General features: G+C 42.5%; 1 pseudogene; it reads right to left on the reverse strand.

Annotated features, from left to right (window-relative positions):
* Positions 1-234: 234 nt before the first annotated feature.
* Positions 235-6,737, reverse strand: LOC120042311 (annotated as a pseudogene).
* Between the last annotated feature and the right edge of the window lie 7,145 nt (positions 6,738-13,882).

The raw sequence follows: 13,882 nt of genomic DNA on the forward strand, positions 1-13,882 counted from the left end.
AAGGGTGATTTATCAGTCCAGAAAATTTGTTTCCACTGCTTCAGAGTCCAATGGCGGCGAGCTTTGCACCACTCCAGCATTGCGCATGGGGATCTTAGAATTGTGTGTGGCTGCTCGGCCATGGAAACACATTTCATGAAGCTCATGACGAACAGTTCTTGTGCTGACGTTGCTTCCAGAGGCCGTTTGGAACTCGGTAGTGAGTGTTGGAACCGAGGACAGACGATTTTTACGAGCTACGCGCTTCAGCACTCTGCGGTCCCTTCTCTGAGCTTGTGTGGCCTACTGTACCACTTCGTCTGTGAGCTTGTGTGGTCAACCACTTCAGTGCTGAGCCATTGTTGCTACTAGAAGTTTCCACTTCACAATAACAACATATACAGTTGACCGGGGCAGCTCTAGCAGCGCAGAAATTTGACAAACTAACTTGTTGGAAAGGTGTCATCCTATGATGGTAACACGTTGAAAGTCACAGTATGGGCCATTCTACTGTCAATGTTTGTGTATGAAGATTGTATGGCTTTGTGCTCGATTTTATACACCTTTCAGCAATGGGTGTTGCTGAAATAGCCACTAATTTGAATTGGTGTCCACATACTTTTGTTTATATAGTGTATCGCTTTTCTCAAACAATAGTGTTCACGTTTTTTATTCCTAGGCATTACTAATCAAGCTCCGCACAAACAGATATCAATGGCGCACAGAGATGATCGTATTATCACATTCACACGAAATATTAGAATATTACTTATGATGCTGTAATAATATCAGTGATGTAGCGGTAAAAAAGGTGGATAATGGGTTAACAAGCACTGTAATATGGAAATATGGCCGTGTGGGAACCCTAACCCTATAAATGTAACCTTTTGTTTTCCTACTGATAAGCGAAAACGTATGACATTTTAGAACTGTATGGTTGGCATTTTGATTGCATTTTAATGTAGGCCTTTGCCTATAGGGACGTATAGGCCATGTGGAGATGTTCAATTTGAAATATATTTTATTTTTTGAAGTTCCTAACTTGTATGATGAGATTAGTACAGATTTTCTCAGGGAACACCACAAGGCATTTTACTAACATTTGTCTCTGGTTGCTTCTTCTTCTCTCTCTCTGTCTCCTCTGCTTCCTCCTGCATGCATTGCAGCCTGCCACAACCTCACCACTGAGTGCCACATCACTGTCTGTCTCAGTAGCCTACTCTCGGTAAAGCAAAGTTATTACTGTTAGCTTCTTACTTCATCCTTCTAGCTGGCCAAGTAATTCTAGACAGAGAGCCCTTCAACATTACTGCAATAGAAGTCCCTGCCGGCAGCTAGCCACCTGAATGATTGTAGGCCTATAAGTGAAAATTTACCAGTTCTCAGACAGTTGGTTTTTGTTTGTTTGGGGTGTGATGGACATTTTTATGTTTGTGCTTTTCTAATAACCAATTTCTGTGTTCATGCAAATTACTGATTGAAATCCTCCCTGACATTATCTGCAATTTTGCAGTACTCCAAGGGATTTGTTTTGAGAACGATTTCTGTTTCAAGGTCTGATCTTGGAGAGAAGAAGCCTCGTACCCCAGGGGTACGCGCAATGTCGTCGGGGGTACGCCAAATAAAAATGTGATTCACATTTAAAAAATATATATAATAATAATAATAATAATTTCTTCACATTTTCAAACAGTCCATTTATATTTTCCAACGGGGCTATACATTTGGGTGAGGCTTTTTTCTTGCCTGAATGGCCTCGTTTCACTGCCAAAAGTCAAATAAACCATCTAGTGTTCAGTGAAATAACAACGCAATGTCAAATACAGGCAGTCTAGTCAAATAATTTACATCCAATCACATTAACCGTTACTCTCTCTTGGGAACTCCATTAACGGTCCGTATGTAGCCAAACGTAGCTGCTGCTCATTCCGTTTGCTCGAAAATTTATAAATAGTTTTTAAAAAAGTAAGGCCCGCGTCCATAGAGACACATACCAGCTCTACTGGTAGTACTGCTACTACCAGCAATACTACACCTGCACCTGTTGACGACACAAGTTGTTCTGCTTCCACGAGCACATCCAATGCTAGCATCAGTAATCACTGACAGTTGTGAATCTGATGCAGCCAAAGAGCTACTACCCCCTTTACTCGGGAAAGCACCGAACAACAGACAGGGATGTTGGACCATCGAAGAGGCGCAAATATGATGAGAACTACATTGATTTGAGGTTCACTTATATTGGGAGTAGTGCCTTTCCTCAGCCACAGTGTGTTATATGTGCAAAAGTACTATCTCACAACTCGCTGAAACCTTCACTCTTGCGCAGACATTTAGAAACAAAACATGCCAATTTGAAAAATAAACCACGGGAGTTTTTTTAAGCGAGAATTAAGACGACTTTCGAGTAGTAAGACATGTATAAAAGCAACAGATACCATTAATAAGAAGGGCTAGAAGAGTCTTCTATAGTGAGCTACCGAGTGGCTAGGACAGGCAAGCCCCATACTATTGTGGAGGACTTAATTCTTCCTGCTGCTGCCACGGATATGGCTGGGACAATGCTGGGGAAAAGGCCCAAAAAACTATACAGACAATGTCTTCATCAAACAACACTGTTTCACAACCCATCAGTGACATGGCAGGAGATGTTTTGAAACAATTAGTTCTTCGCATACAAGCCAGTGAATTCTATGCTTTACAGCTGGATGAGTCAACAGACGTGTCGGGCCTGGCACAGCTCCTGTTATATGTCCGTTACGTTTATGGGGGATCAATTAACCTCTTTGGGCTAGGCATGCATCAAGCTCTTCTGCAAACCACTGGAAAACAGGAAAACAGGAGAGGATATTTTTTAAAGTACTGGACAGTCTTGTGACATCAAATGGACTTTGGTGGTCGAGATGTGTTGGTATCTGCACTGATGGCGCAAAAGCCATGACAGGGAGATATAGTGGAGTGGTAACACGCGTACAAGCAGTTGCTCCCGACGCCACTTGGGTACACTGCAGCATCCACCAAGAGGCTCTTGCTGCCTAAGGAATGCCTGACAGCTTGAAAGACGTTTTGGACACTACAGTGAAAATGGTTAACTTTGTTAATGATGAATTAATTATGAATGATGAATAAGCTAAATCATGCAGTTATGACTTGTCTGTAGTATATAAGAGAACAAACGGGACTGCCCAGGAGTAGCTCCTGATCGACATGTGTACAGGTGTCCCTGGTGGTAATTTCTACGACATGGTGTTGTATTTCCATGACAGGAGGATGTCTGTAGACAAGGCATGAGTCACGGGATGGTTTTAAAATTGCCTTTTTTCCATCATCTCCCAAACACACTGTCAGCAGCTTCTCCAGTTGCCTACTTGAGGCGACTCTGAGCTGGGGTTGTTCGTTTCACATCTCAGGCCCTCAGCCTATGCTGCAAGAGGGCGGATTTAGCCATTTGAGAGAGTGGTGAATGTGCTGCTAAAAATGCAAACCTGGGAGGCAAATCCGGGGAACGTAAGCAAACATAAAGAACAAACCACTGTTGCTGATTCCACTCATTCGCAAAGAGGCAGGCGCAATTAGAACCCAGTCAGATATAGAATATTATACCACAGCATTGTTGAAAATTTATTTCTTATTTGGTAGAAGGGCGTTCTAGAATGGACATTAAAACCATATAACGAGACAGTTGGAAAAGATATCGGGACAGTTGGAAAATATATTGGGACACTTTGCAATCATGACGCAATATGCGCCTACACATGCAGACCGTACTTGCTACCAAGTTACAGAAAGCTAAACCAACAACCACACAAACTGAAATTGGATACATTGTAAACGCAGGTCCAATGAGGAAAAAACGATTGATTTGTTTTTGCAGATACTTATTTTTATTGGGAGCATCTAATGATCTAAAGTGGTGCGTGATGAACATGAATTTCTCTGGTCCCTATGTTGCAGTCAAAATGTCTGGACCTAGGTCTCCTCATATGTAGTTATGGCCCTGAATGTGTCACACCCTGAATCTATTTCACCTGTCTTTGTGCTTGTCTCCACCCCCCTCCAGGTGTTGCCCATCTTCCCCATTACCCCCAGTGTACTTATACCTGTGTTCTCTGGTTGTCTGTTGCCAGTTCGTTTTGGTTCGTCAAGCCTACAAGCGTTTTTCCCGTGCTCCTGTCTGGCTCTAGTTCCTGTTTTCTAGCATTCCCAGTTTTTGACCATTCTACCTGCCCTGACCCCGAGCCTGCCTGTCGTTCTGTACCTTATCATACCACCCTGGAATACTGACCTCTGCCTGCCCTGAGAATGCCTGCCGTTCTGTACCTTTCGGACTCTGCACTGGACTACTGACCTCTGCCTGCCCTTGACATGTCGTTTGCCTGCCCCCCCTGTTTTTATAGTAAACTTTTGTTACTTCGAAACTGTCTGCATCTGGGTCTTCTCCTGAGTTTTTACAGAATGCACCTATTATCAATGTCAGAGCTTACTGGACTGTATTCAATGTGTTTAATGATTAATTTGTACCTTATTCAAAACAAGTAACATATTTCACTCCCTAGTCACGCAGCGGTTTAAAGCACTGCATCTCAGTGCTAGAGGCGTGACTACAGACCCTGGTTTGATTCCAGGCTATATCACAACCGGCTGTGATTGGGAGTCCAATCAAGCAGCGCACAATTGTCCCAGCATCGTCCGGTTTAGGGTTCGGCCGGGGTAGGCCGTCATTGTAAATAAGAACTTGTTCTTAATTGACTTGCCTACTTAAATAAAAATAAAAACATACATATCAGACCCACTTTTGAAGAGTGATGATTACTCTTTCACTGTTACATTACTGACTTGATAAAGAGTCATGATAATCACGCAACTGATCACAGCCGGAAGAGGAAGAAATTGGTGGCAACAATTCCTGATAAAGAATCGGCAGTGTGTAGTAATTTTGTCAAATGCATTTCAGTGTCATAAATCAACATATTGTCACGGTCGTCATAATGAGGAGACCAAGGCGCAGCGTGATTAGTGAACATACCTCTTTAATAAAAGAGAGAACACTGAACAGAACTAAACAAAACAACAAAACGAACCGTGAAGCAATATGGCTAGTGCAGAACAGGCAACTAAACAAAGAATAACAACCCACAAAATAACCAAGGAATATGGCTACCTAAATATGGTCCCCAATCAGAGACACGATAAACAGCTGCCTCTGATTGAGAACCAATCTAAGCAACCATAGACATATAAACATATAAACACCTAGACTAGAAAAACCCCTAGACAATACAAAAACTAAACAAATCACCCCTTGTCACACCCTGACCTAACCAAATAATAAAGAAAACAAAGATAACTAAGGTCAGGGCGTGACAGTACCCCCCCCCCCCCCCCAAAGGTGCGGACTCCCGGCCGCAAACCTAAACCTATATTCTCGACCTAAATTCTCGACCTGTGTGCACCTACATCATAGCAACCTCATGATGGGTATAGGGAACATTTTTATATCAGGTAGCCTAAACCTATTGCTGTTACATTGAACTGGGTGAATAGAATATGAATGAGTCATGAAAAATGCTGTAATAGAATATGGCCATGCTCATGAAAAAAATGAGCGTCCTCCCTCATCTTAAATGGCACCGACCACCACTGAAATACACTGAGTGTACAAAACATTAAGAACACATTCCTAATTTTGAGCCTGGCACCTACTACCATACCCCGTTCAAAGGCACTTAAACATTTTGTCTTACCCATTCACCCTCTGAATGGCACACATACACAATCCATGTCTCAATTATTTCAAGGCTTAGAAAACAAAGTGCTCACACAGTCAGTTAATCATGTTCATGAAATAGGGTCCACGCCACTTTGCCCTGCCAAACGCTCTACTCGTCATCCAAACAGAGCGAGGCCCTGGCCTTGGTGAGCATCCTCACATGCTGGCATCCGCCATGCAGGCCGCCAGAGGCACAGGGATGTCTGACACCCCACCACAGAGCGAGGTGACCGCCCACACCGGGGCTTGAAGGCGTCCTTCTTCTGGGTGACACAGGGCTTGGGAGAGAGTGGTCAGGGCCAGGAGGAAAGTGTGGGCTCTGATCTCTGGGAGGTCTCTCTCCCTCTCATCCAGGAGGTTTGGGAAGTCAAGTTTCTCCAGACAGGAGGGACTCATCATGAACACCTTAGGCAGGGCCACCCCCTGGGCCTTCAGCACCTTCAGGCTGGCCTCCCGTCTCTCTTCCAGGCTCTTCTCCGTGTCCTTCTCTGAGGTACACCATGTCCCTCTACACCGAGAGGGCCTCCAGGAACTCCATCACGCTGTTGGCCTGGAGACTCTGAGTGAACGCCATGACCACCATGTTGTACAGCAGGAACTTGACCCGCTCCATTTACGCCTCCGGGTCAAAGGGCGAGGCTGCGGGCATGGGTGGCAGGTCCCACAGGCAGAAGTCTGGGTGTTTGGGGTTGGGTAGATGGCCAGCTCTTCTGGAGTGGTGGTGTAGAGGTGGAGGGCGGTCCCTTCATCATCAGACCCCAGTCTACGGAGGGTGTTGATGAAGGCAGCCTTCTCTGGCCTCCTGGTCACCCGCCACGGCCTGGTTGATCCTGCTTATCAGGAGGTCCTCCTCAACATCTTTGACGTAGAGCTTGTTGTTCTCGATGGACTCTTTGAAAGTCTCCAGGAGGTTCAGGCTGTCAGATACAGTACAACATCTGCCGTCATGGCTGCAGGAGACTGGAGGATGGTCATTAGCATAGGGCATACAGCAAACACCACAAACCTGCTTCAATCCTGGATGATTTAAGAAACATTTTAAAACTAACTGAGAGAGACTTTGTTATTTCTTCAAACAACCAACCTTCATTTCATAAGAATTGCAGTAATGAAGCTGGACGACCCCACACTCTCGAGTGTAAGACCAAGAGCTTAATCATACAGAAAATACAGAGGTCTTATATAGGAGACCTAAAAATGCTTAGTCATGGCTGGTTCCACCCTTCCGGCAGATCGGGGCATCATAAGCTACCTTGTTTTCTTCTTGTGGTTATGTGTATCGGCTGTGTGAGGTCTTAGCGCACAAACAAGTGATAACGCCGCCAGTTCCGTTACTCCTTTCTGTTCAAGCTAGCCTCTGTTCTCTTCATATCTCCACACAGCTGTGCCCTTGGAAGATACAAAAAGAACAGGATGGACTGAAGAACTGTGGTCACTCTCAGAGGCTCTTTGTCTTATGCCACGTGACCAAGTAACTCAGAAGCAAAGATGATTTCTGTTCCTCAAGTTTATCTCGATCCCGAGTCGCCCCATGTACTTGACTATACCCCTAGACCAGCTGCGGGGAGCTAAAGGGGAACCATCCTTTCTCAGAAGCACAGCACTGGTAGAATAGAAATGTCTTACTATTGTTAAGCATATAGTTGTTAACTTATCAATATGCATGCAGATATAGTAAACAAGGCAGGAAATACGTAATTTGTCCCTTAAACACTTTATTGATTTAATTCAATTAATCCTTGATTGGCAATTCATGTCCAAACACCAGAATACACACATATTTATCTGTCTCTTGAGGTCTGGGCAACACTATCCCTAACTGCTTAATTTGGAGATAAGTAGTGACATCTAAGCCTGCTATCAAAACTGTAGGAGGTTCAATAGATGGGTTGGTTGTTTAGAAACAAAACAGACTCGTTAGCAACTGTGACAAAGTGAAAATGTAGAGTTTCCATCAACCTGACTCGCGCTGCGTGCAACGTAATATCAAAGAACATCGCCGTTCGTGGTCAGAGTGGTGGGTGAAACCATTCACTTCAGAAAAGAGTGTGATATTAATAAAGTTTCCTTTCATTATGTGTTATCGAATTCATAAAAATAATTACTGCCATTGTCGTAAGGTTGGCAATACGAGAGGTCTTCAGACTTAACTTTGTTATATTATTTTCCTTGAATGAACAACTAGTGGGTTTTGAGTGCTTCTCCCCTATTTGGAACGTTGGTCTGCCTCCTCTTCAGTCCGAGAGAGATATTCTGAGGGCAGGTTCATGTCTCCTTACTCTGTACACAAAAACTATTTAAAACTGTATAACACAATAGTGTCTTTTGAAAACTGGTTCATATATCCCAAAGTCATTAGCGAATGTGATTATGTACATATTTATTTTGCCGTTAATGTATTTAAAGCCTATTTCTGCAAATTAATCAAGTGTTTGCTGGCTTAGCTAGTCACGTTAATGACGAGCTAACTAACACCATTCAGTGCACTGTAATTTCACGCTAGCAATTGCTAGCAGGGGATTTGAATTCAAGGCTTCTTTAACCAAAGGGGTTTTCTAATGTCACATCAGTAGAGTAGGAAGAGGAAAGGGGGGGAAGAGGTATTTATGACTGTCATAAACCTACCCCCAGGCCAACGTCATGACACTGATTTGATATCATTTTATCTGTAGCCAATGACCTTGAGCCTTCTTGGATGGGAATTTCTAATGTAAATCTATGGCAGCACCCAATGGGCTTGAATTTTCGAGCTCTACCCATAGATTTTTCGGTGCCGTAGTGTCCCCATGTGTGACAGAACACTGAGCCAATTGTGGCTTAACTAGAGAACATTACCAAACCCTACGCTCCATATTTTCTGCTGGCTGCCCCACCACCACAGAAAGGACTGAGCTAGGCTGAAACACCTGCATTTTGGAGCTGCCTTACTCAAGAAAGCAAAAAGGATACCATGTTTATTAACTCAATTATCTTTTTTTTTTTTTACATTGTTTGCATACTGATATGTGACACGTATTAATGTCAAAATAACATCCAAAACAAGCAACAGCAAAATATGTAAATATTTTTTTTTTTGCTAAACAGGTAAGGCTCTGCCCCACCTGCCCTGAAAGACGGGTCGCCACTGGATAGTGGACTCTAGAGCCCAAAGGCCGGTTGTAGCACAGGCAGAGCCATTGAGGACTTAAACTATTTTTGAAGTAGTCAACTGGGTGGGACTTCCTATGGGTTAAAAACTTCTTCAGGATTGGTGGGTCCTCTGCGGGACAGTTGAGCTAACATAGGCTAATGCGATTAGCATGAGGTTGTAAGTAACAAGAACATTTCCCAGGATATAGACATATCTGATATTGGCAGAAAGCTTAAATTCTTGTTAAACTAACTGCACTGTCTAATTTATAGTAGCTATTACAGTGAAATAATACCATGCTATTGCTTGAAGAGAGTGCACAGTTTTGAACATGAAAAGTTATTAATAAAGAAATTAGGTACATTTCGGCAGTCTAGATACAAAATGTTGAACATAAATGCAATGGTTCATTGGATCAGACTAAAACTTTGCACGTACACTGCTGCCATCTAGAGGCCAATATCTCAATTGCACCCGGGCTGGAATAATACATCATGACCTTTCTCTTGCATTTCAAAGATGATGGTACAAAAACAAAAAAACGGTTGTTGTCATCAAAGATGATGAGGGGAACTCAGTCAGGGTCTCAGCTTACTGTTGAGAGTTAGAATAGTAGAATAAACAAGGTGTAATTTCGAAATTTGGTTGTGCATCAGCAGTTTCTCTCTTGTTATGTCAGTCACTGATAGTTACTCAATTAGCCCATGTCAGCAAAAAAAAAAAGATTGGTAAGTTAGTCTAGCGGCCAGCTATCTAAACTTGTAGTTATCATGGTTGAGTTATCGACCGAGGGGGCCCCATTGATTTTGTTAGTCATTCTCACTCAGCGATCATATTAAAAGCTGCAAACATTTCTCTTCACACTATGGCAAAATGTGTAAAATTGCAGGAGGCTAACTATAAAACTGCACATTTTTCTCTCCGCCCCATGGGAAAATGTGTGGATTTGAAGCAAACTTGCTTTAAAACTGCAACCTTTTCTTTACACCCCATGGCAAAATGTGTAGAATTGCAGGAAATTAACTCTAAAACCTCATTTTTTTCTCTCCACCCTCAAGAGGGGAGACGTAAAATGTTGTGCTCGCAAGGTGGTGGAAACAACATTTAACTTGGGGCCTCCAAAAGGATAGGGCCGGCTCTGACTTCATGTGTGGGTATGTAGACCTCTGAGCCACTGCGGCCCCCTGTGATGATTTTTTTCTTGTGGCCTCCACCCCCATCAAAGTTGCCCATTCCTGATTTATACAATTGGTAGCCTATAATTACTGTTGAATGAAATATGGTAAGTTGGAAAAAATACTATTTATACATTCTTTTAACAGGTTTCAGAGAACAAACAAATGAAAATACAAAAAAAAGATGAAGTGAGCTAGTGCCTCAATGTAAAACAATACTGCAATAATGCACACTTATGAATAGAAAAATATTCTCATATACGGGTTAGCTGACAATGTCATTAAAACGATACGCTTCAATGGGGCAGAAGGCCGTGTGTTGTGGTGATTCTGGATGGCCAGATATCTAGCAACAACAACACAATGCTGCCATGTGGGGAATTGTAGGTGGCTCGTTTCAGCAAGTTTTATGTTGTTCGTGAAATGTATTTTTTTTGTGTGTTATTTGCTAATTTGGCACAAAATAAAATGCTACCTAGCTAACCAGACAACTAACAATGTATTTGAGAAAAAACATGTGCTCATTGTACAAATGATTTTTATATTTTTAAACATTGGAGACTAAATATAGTTTACATGTTGTCAACAATCTAAGCCAACCCGTCTGTTTTACCTTATAGTTGTGCGCACATCTGTTTTGTTGCTAAACAACCAACCCGTCTATAGCACACAACTTTTAAAAGCACAATGTACTTTTTTTCTTGATTCATTTCCTTTGAGCTCTCTGGCTAGCTCAAAATGAGAATTCTTAAATAACATTTTGCCAACATTTTCGCCAGTGTATCAGTATTCTATTTACAGAAATATATTGATTACATCCACACATACTACCTAATATCCCCACCCACTTGTCAAATCAAAATGCAAAAATGAAAGGAAAGAGGAGAAAAAAAAGAAATGGTTTGACCTCTTTACTTTTCCAAACCACATCTTTGTCAATCCTTCCTCATGGTGACAAAACACAATCGTTACAAAAGTAAAATGACACTTCCTTGAAAAACATTACAAAACATTACCAAAATTTCCTTTTTTGTACAACTAGAAAATATTCTTATTGAAAATGTACAACCACCAGATACATACAGTACCATCTGACACAGGGCTGTAAAATAAAGCATTTACCAAAACTATTAACTACAGTAGTTTCAGTTATTAAACAACATCTCTGTACTATCGTAAAACATTCAAACTGGATTCAGCACATGAGGAAACAACACCAAAACTACAGTAGTTTCAGTTGAACAAAAGTCCCATTATCAACATAAAACTTTCTATCTGGATTCAGGAAATGATATAAGAACACATGGCTATATAATACTGCATGCTATCCCTCACGTTTCTAGCGAAATTGCTGTGTCACTCACCACCACCCATAATAGCCTTGACGTTGGAGTAAAGCGTTGTATCCTCATCTGTCTCTGCTGCTGGCTCAGTCTCCTCCTCGTCCATCACTCCACTACCCTCTCCTCCATCTTCATCCCCTTCTTTCTTCTTCTCTCGTTTGATTTTGGCGTACTCTGACTCTGTGGTGGTGGTCTCCTTCTCTGCCTCCTCAGGAGTCTTCTTCTTCAGTAGGGAGTAGTTGATAGTGGCGTAGTGCACATCCCCTTTGGCAGAGTTTCCTGCAGCTCCACTGGTCTGGGGTTCTGTGTTTTCAGCTCCCTCCATCAGCACCACCTGCAGAGGGGTCTGTTCGCCCCGCACAGCCTGTCCTGCATCCGTCTAGGGAGTCGATTACAGAAAGCACTGTGTTAGGAATCTTGTTCGCTTGGTGGTCCAAGATCTGTTTATGCTGTCAATGCTAACAGAATGTTGGTGAAGCTGAATGAAGAAGGAAACTGGTACTGCACCTGTTGGTCTTCACATGCCACCATCGCCAGGTTCGTTAAAGGGCTTTTGGAGTCTGAGTCCTTTGGGATCCTCTCTTTACATCTAGGGAAAATATTATAAATAAAATGTCTCAATAACTATATGTTGGAGGATTTAGCAAGCACCTCCATTACAACATGGTGCAAGGCATTGTAACTTTTGACATATCTGATACTCTTGATAGCAAATATGAATTTCTAAAGACAATCACCAACACTCATGTAACACTAACTGTACTTCAGTAATAGAATGCATGTACCTTTTACATTTCCCTGTCAAACACAGGAAGATACAACAGATGGTGGCTGAGAAGGCTGCACCAATCGCAAATGCAGCAATCAGTGGTGGGTTCAACAGTATAGCCAAGATGTCTTTAGACACTTCCTCTATGAAGAGAACAAAGCATGTATGTTTTTAGGAGTGGCTCACAATACTTTGTATCCTTTGATTTTCTTTTTAAATGAAATAATAACATTATATTTTCTCACTCAAAGCATATAAAACCTCTATGCTGCATACATATTGGGTGGGATTGGGAAGCTGTTGCTCTCTAACAAAGTAACAACTTATACCTTTACCTCCTTGCTTTCCTTGGCTCTCTTTTTGGGTGACTTGCAGCTTCTCTCTCACTCTGCCCACTTCATTTGTGCTGACACACTCCACAGTAGTGTTGGTGTGGTTTCCGACATGCATCCTGATGGTGGTGTTCACTGAGGACATCAACACTGATTTAGTGAGGGAGTACTCCTCAGTGTTAAGCCAGCCTATGAGAGGTAAGGGGACCCCCTGACTGACACACAGACAAGTCATGACCTTGGCCTGGATGACACACCCAGAAGCATTGAGAATCACTGGATGGTCTAAAGAGAGACAGAGGGGGAAGAGATATCATGGACAATTTCAAGTAAACATGTTTCAAGCTATTTTAATCAGGTTTGTACAGTGTTGTTTGTACTCACACATCACAGTGACAACAATGGAAGCTGTCAGAGTCCTGTTGAGGTGTTGAGCTTTACACACATACTCCCCTGCATGTTCTCTTGTCATGTTAGAGATGGTAAGAGCGGCCAGTCTAGAGTTATTCTGTTCCAAAGCTGTTGTCCCATTCTTACTCCAGGTGATAGATGGTGGTGGTGGGTAGCTGTCAACAAAGCAAGACAGATTCAGGGTATCACCCTCTCTCACTGTGTTACTACCAGAGATCTTGGGTTCCTTCACATCTAGAAAATAAAGTATATAATCAGTTAATCATGGTCATGAAAAATAACTGTTGAAGCACAACAAAAGGTTGGGTTGTTCAAAGTAAGGTCAGATGATGTAGGCTACTTACGAGTCACATTCAAAGTCACTGTCTCCTCAGTGGTGATGTTCCCTTTGAATGTCACTTGGCACTTGACCTTGGTGGTGTGGTGCTCTGCTGAAGGTGTAAAGTTCAAAGTTGAGAAGTGGGTTGTTGTGACGTTGGTCAGATCCTCTCTCTTTTGTATAGTGGTGTTGTCTCTGAGCGCAGTGATGTTGTCTCCTGTCCCTCTCCATGTCCATGTGATGTTAGGAGGAGTTCCAGAGCAGATCCCCGGGGCAGTGCAGGTCAGAGAAGCTGGTTCTCCTTCTGTCAGAGGAGGAGTCAACACTGAGGGCTTCTGGGTCAGAGCTGGAGACAGGAAATAGAAACACAGACTGAGGCCTAGATTCAATCAGGATCGTGGAAGATCCGCACAATAGCGTGATTTACATTTAGAGGGAATGCTCCCGTATTCATGGTAAATGCACATGTCGGCTCAATAGGAATTTACCTTTACATTTAAGTCACGCTATAACATGGATTTTGTATCCATGTAGAAAATAGCAGAAACATATACTCATATAAAGTATGAAATCATAGTGCTGGTTTAGAAAAATAAACACTTTGAAATGGGAGACTTGGGGAATCTTGGGCTTTGTAAATTGGATCTAAGTATG

Source organism: Salvelinus namaycush, unplaced genomic scaffold (assembly GCF_016432855.1).
Source record: "Salvelinus namaycush isolate Seneca unplaced genomic scaffold, SaNama_1.0 Scaffold650, whole genome shotgun sequence".
NCBI classification, from domain to species: domain Eukaryota; kingdom Metazoa; phylum Chordata; class Actinopteri; order Salmoniformes; family Salmonidae; genus Salvelinus; species Salvelinus namaycush.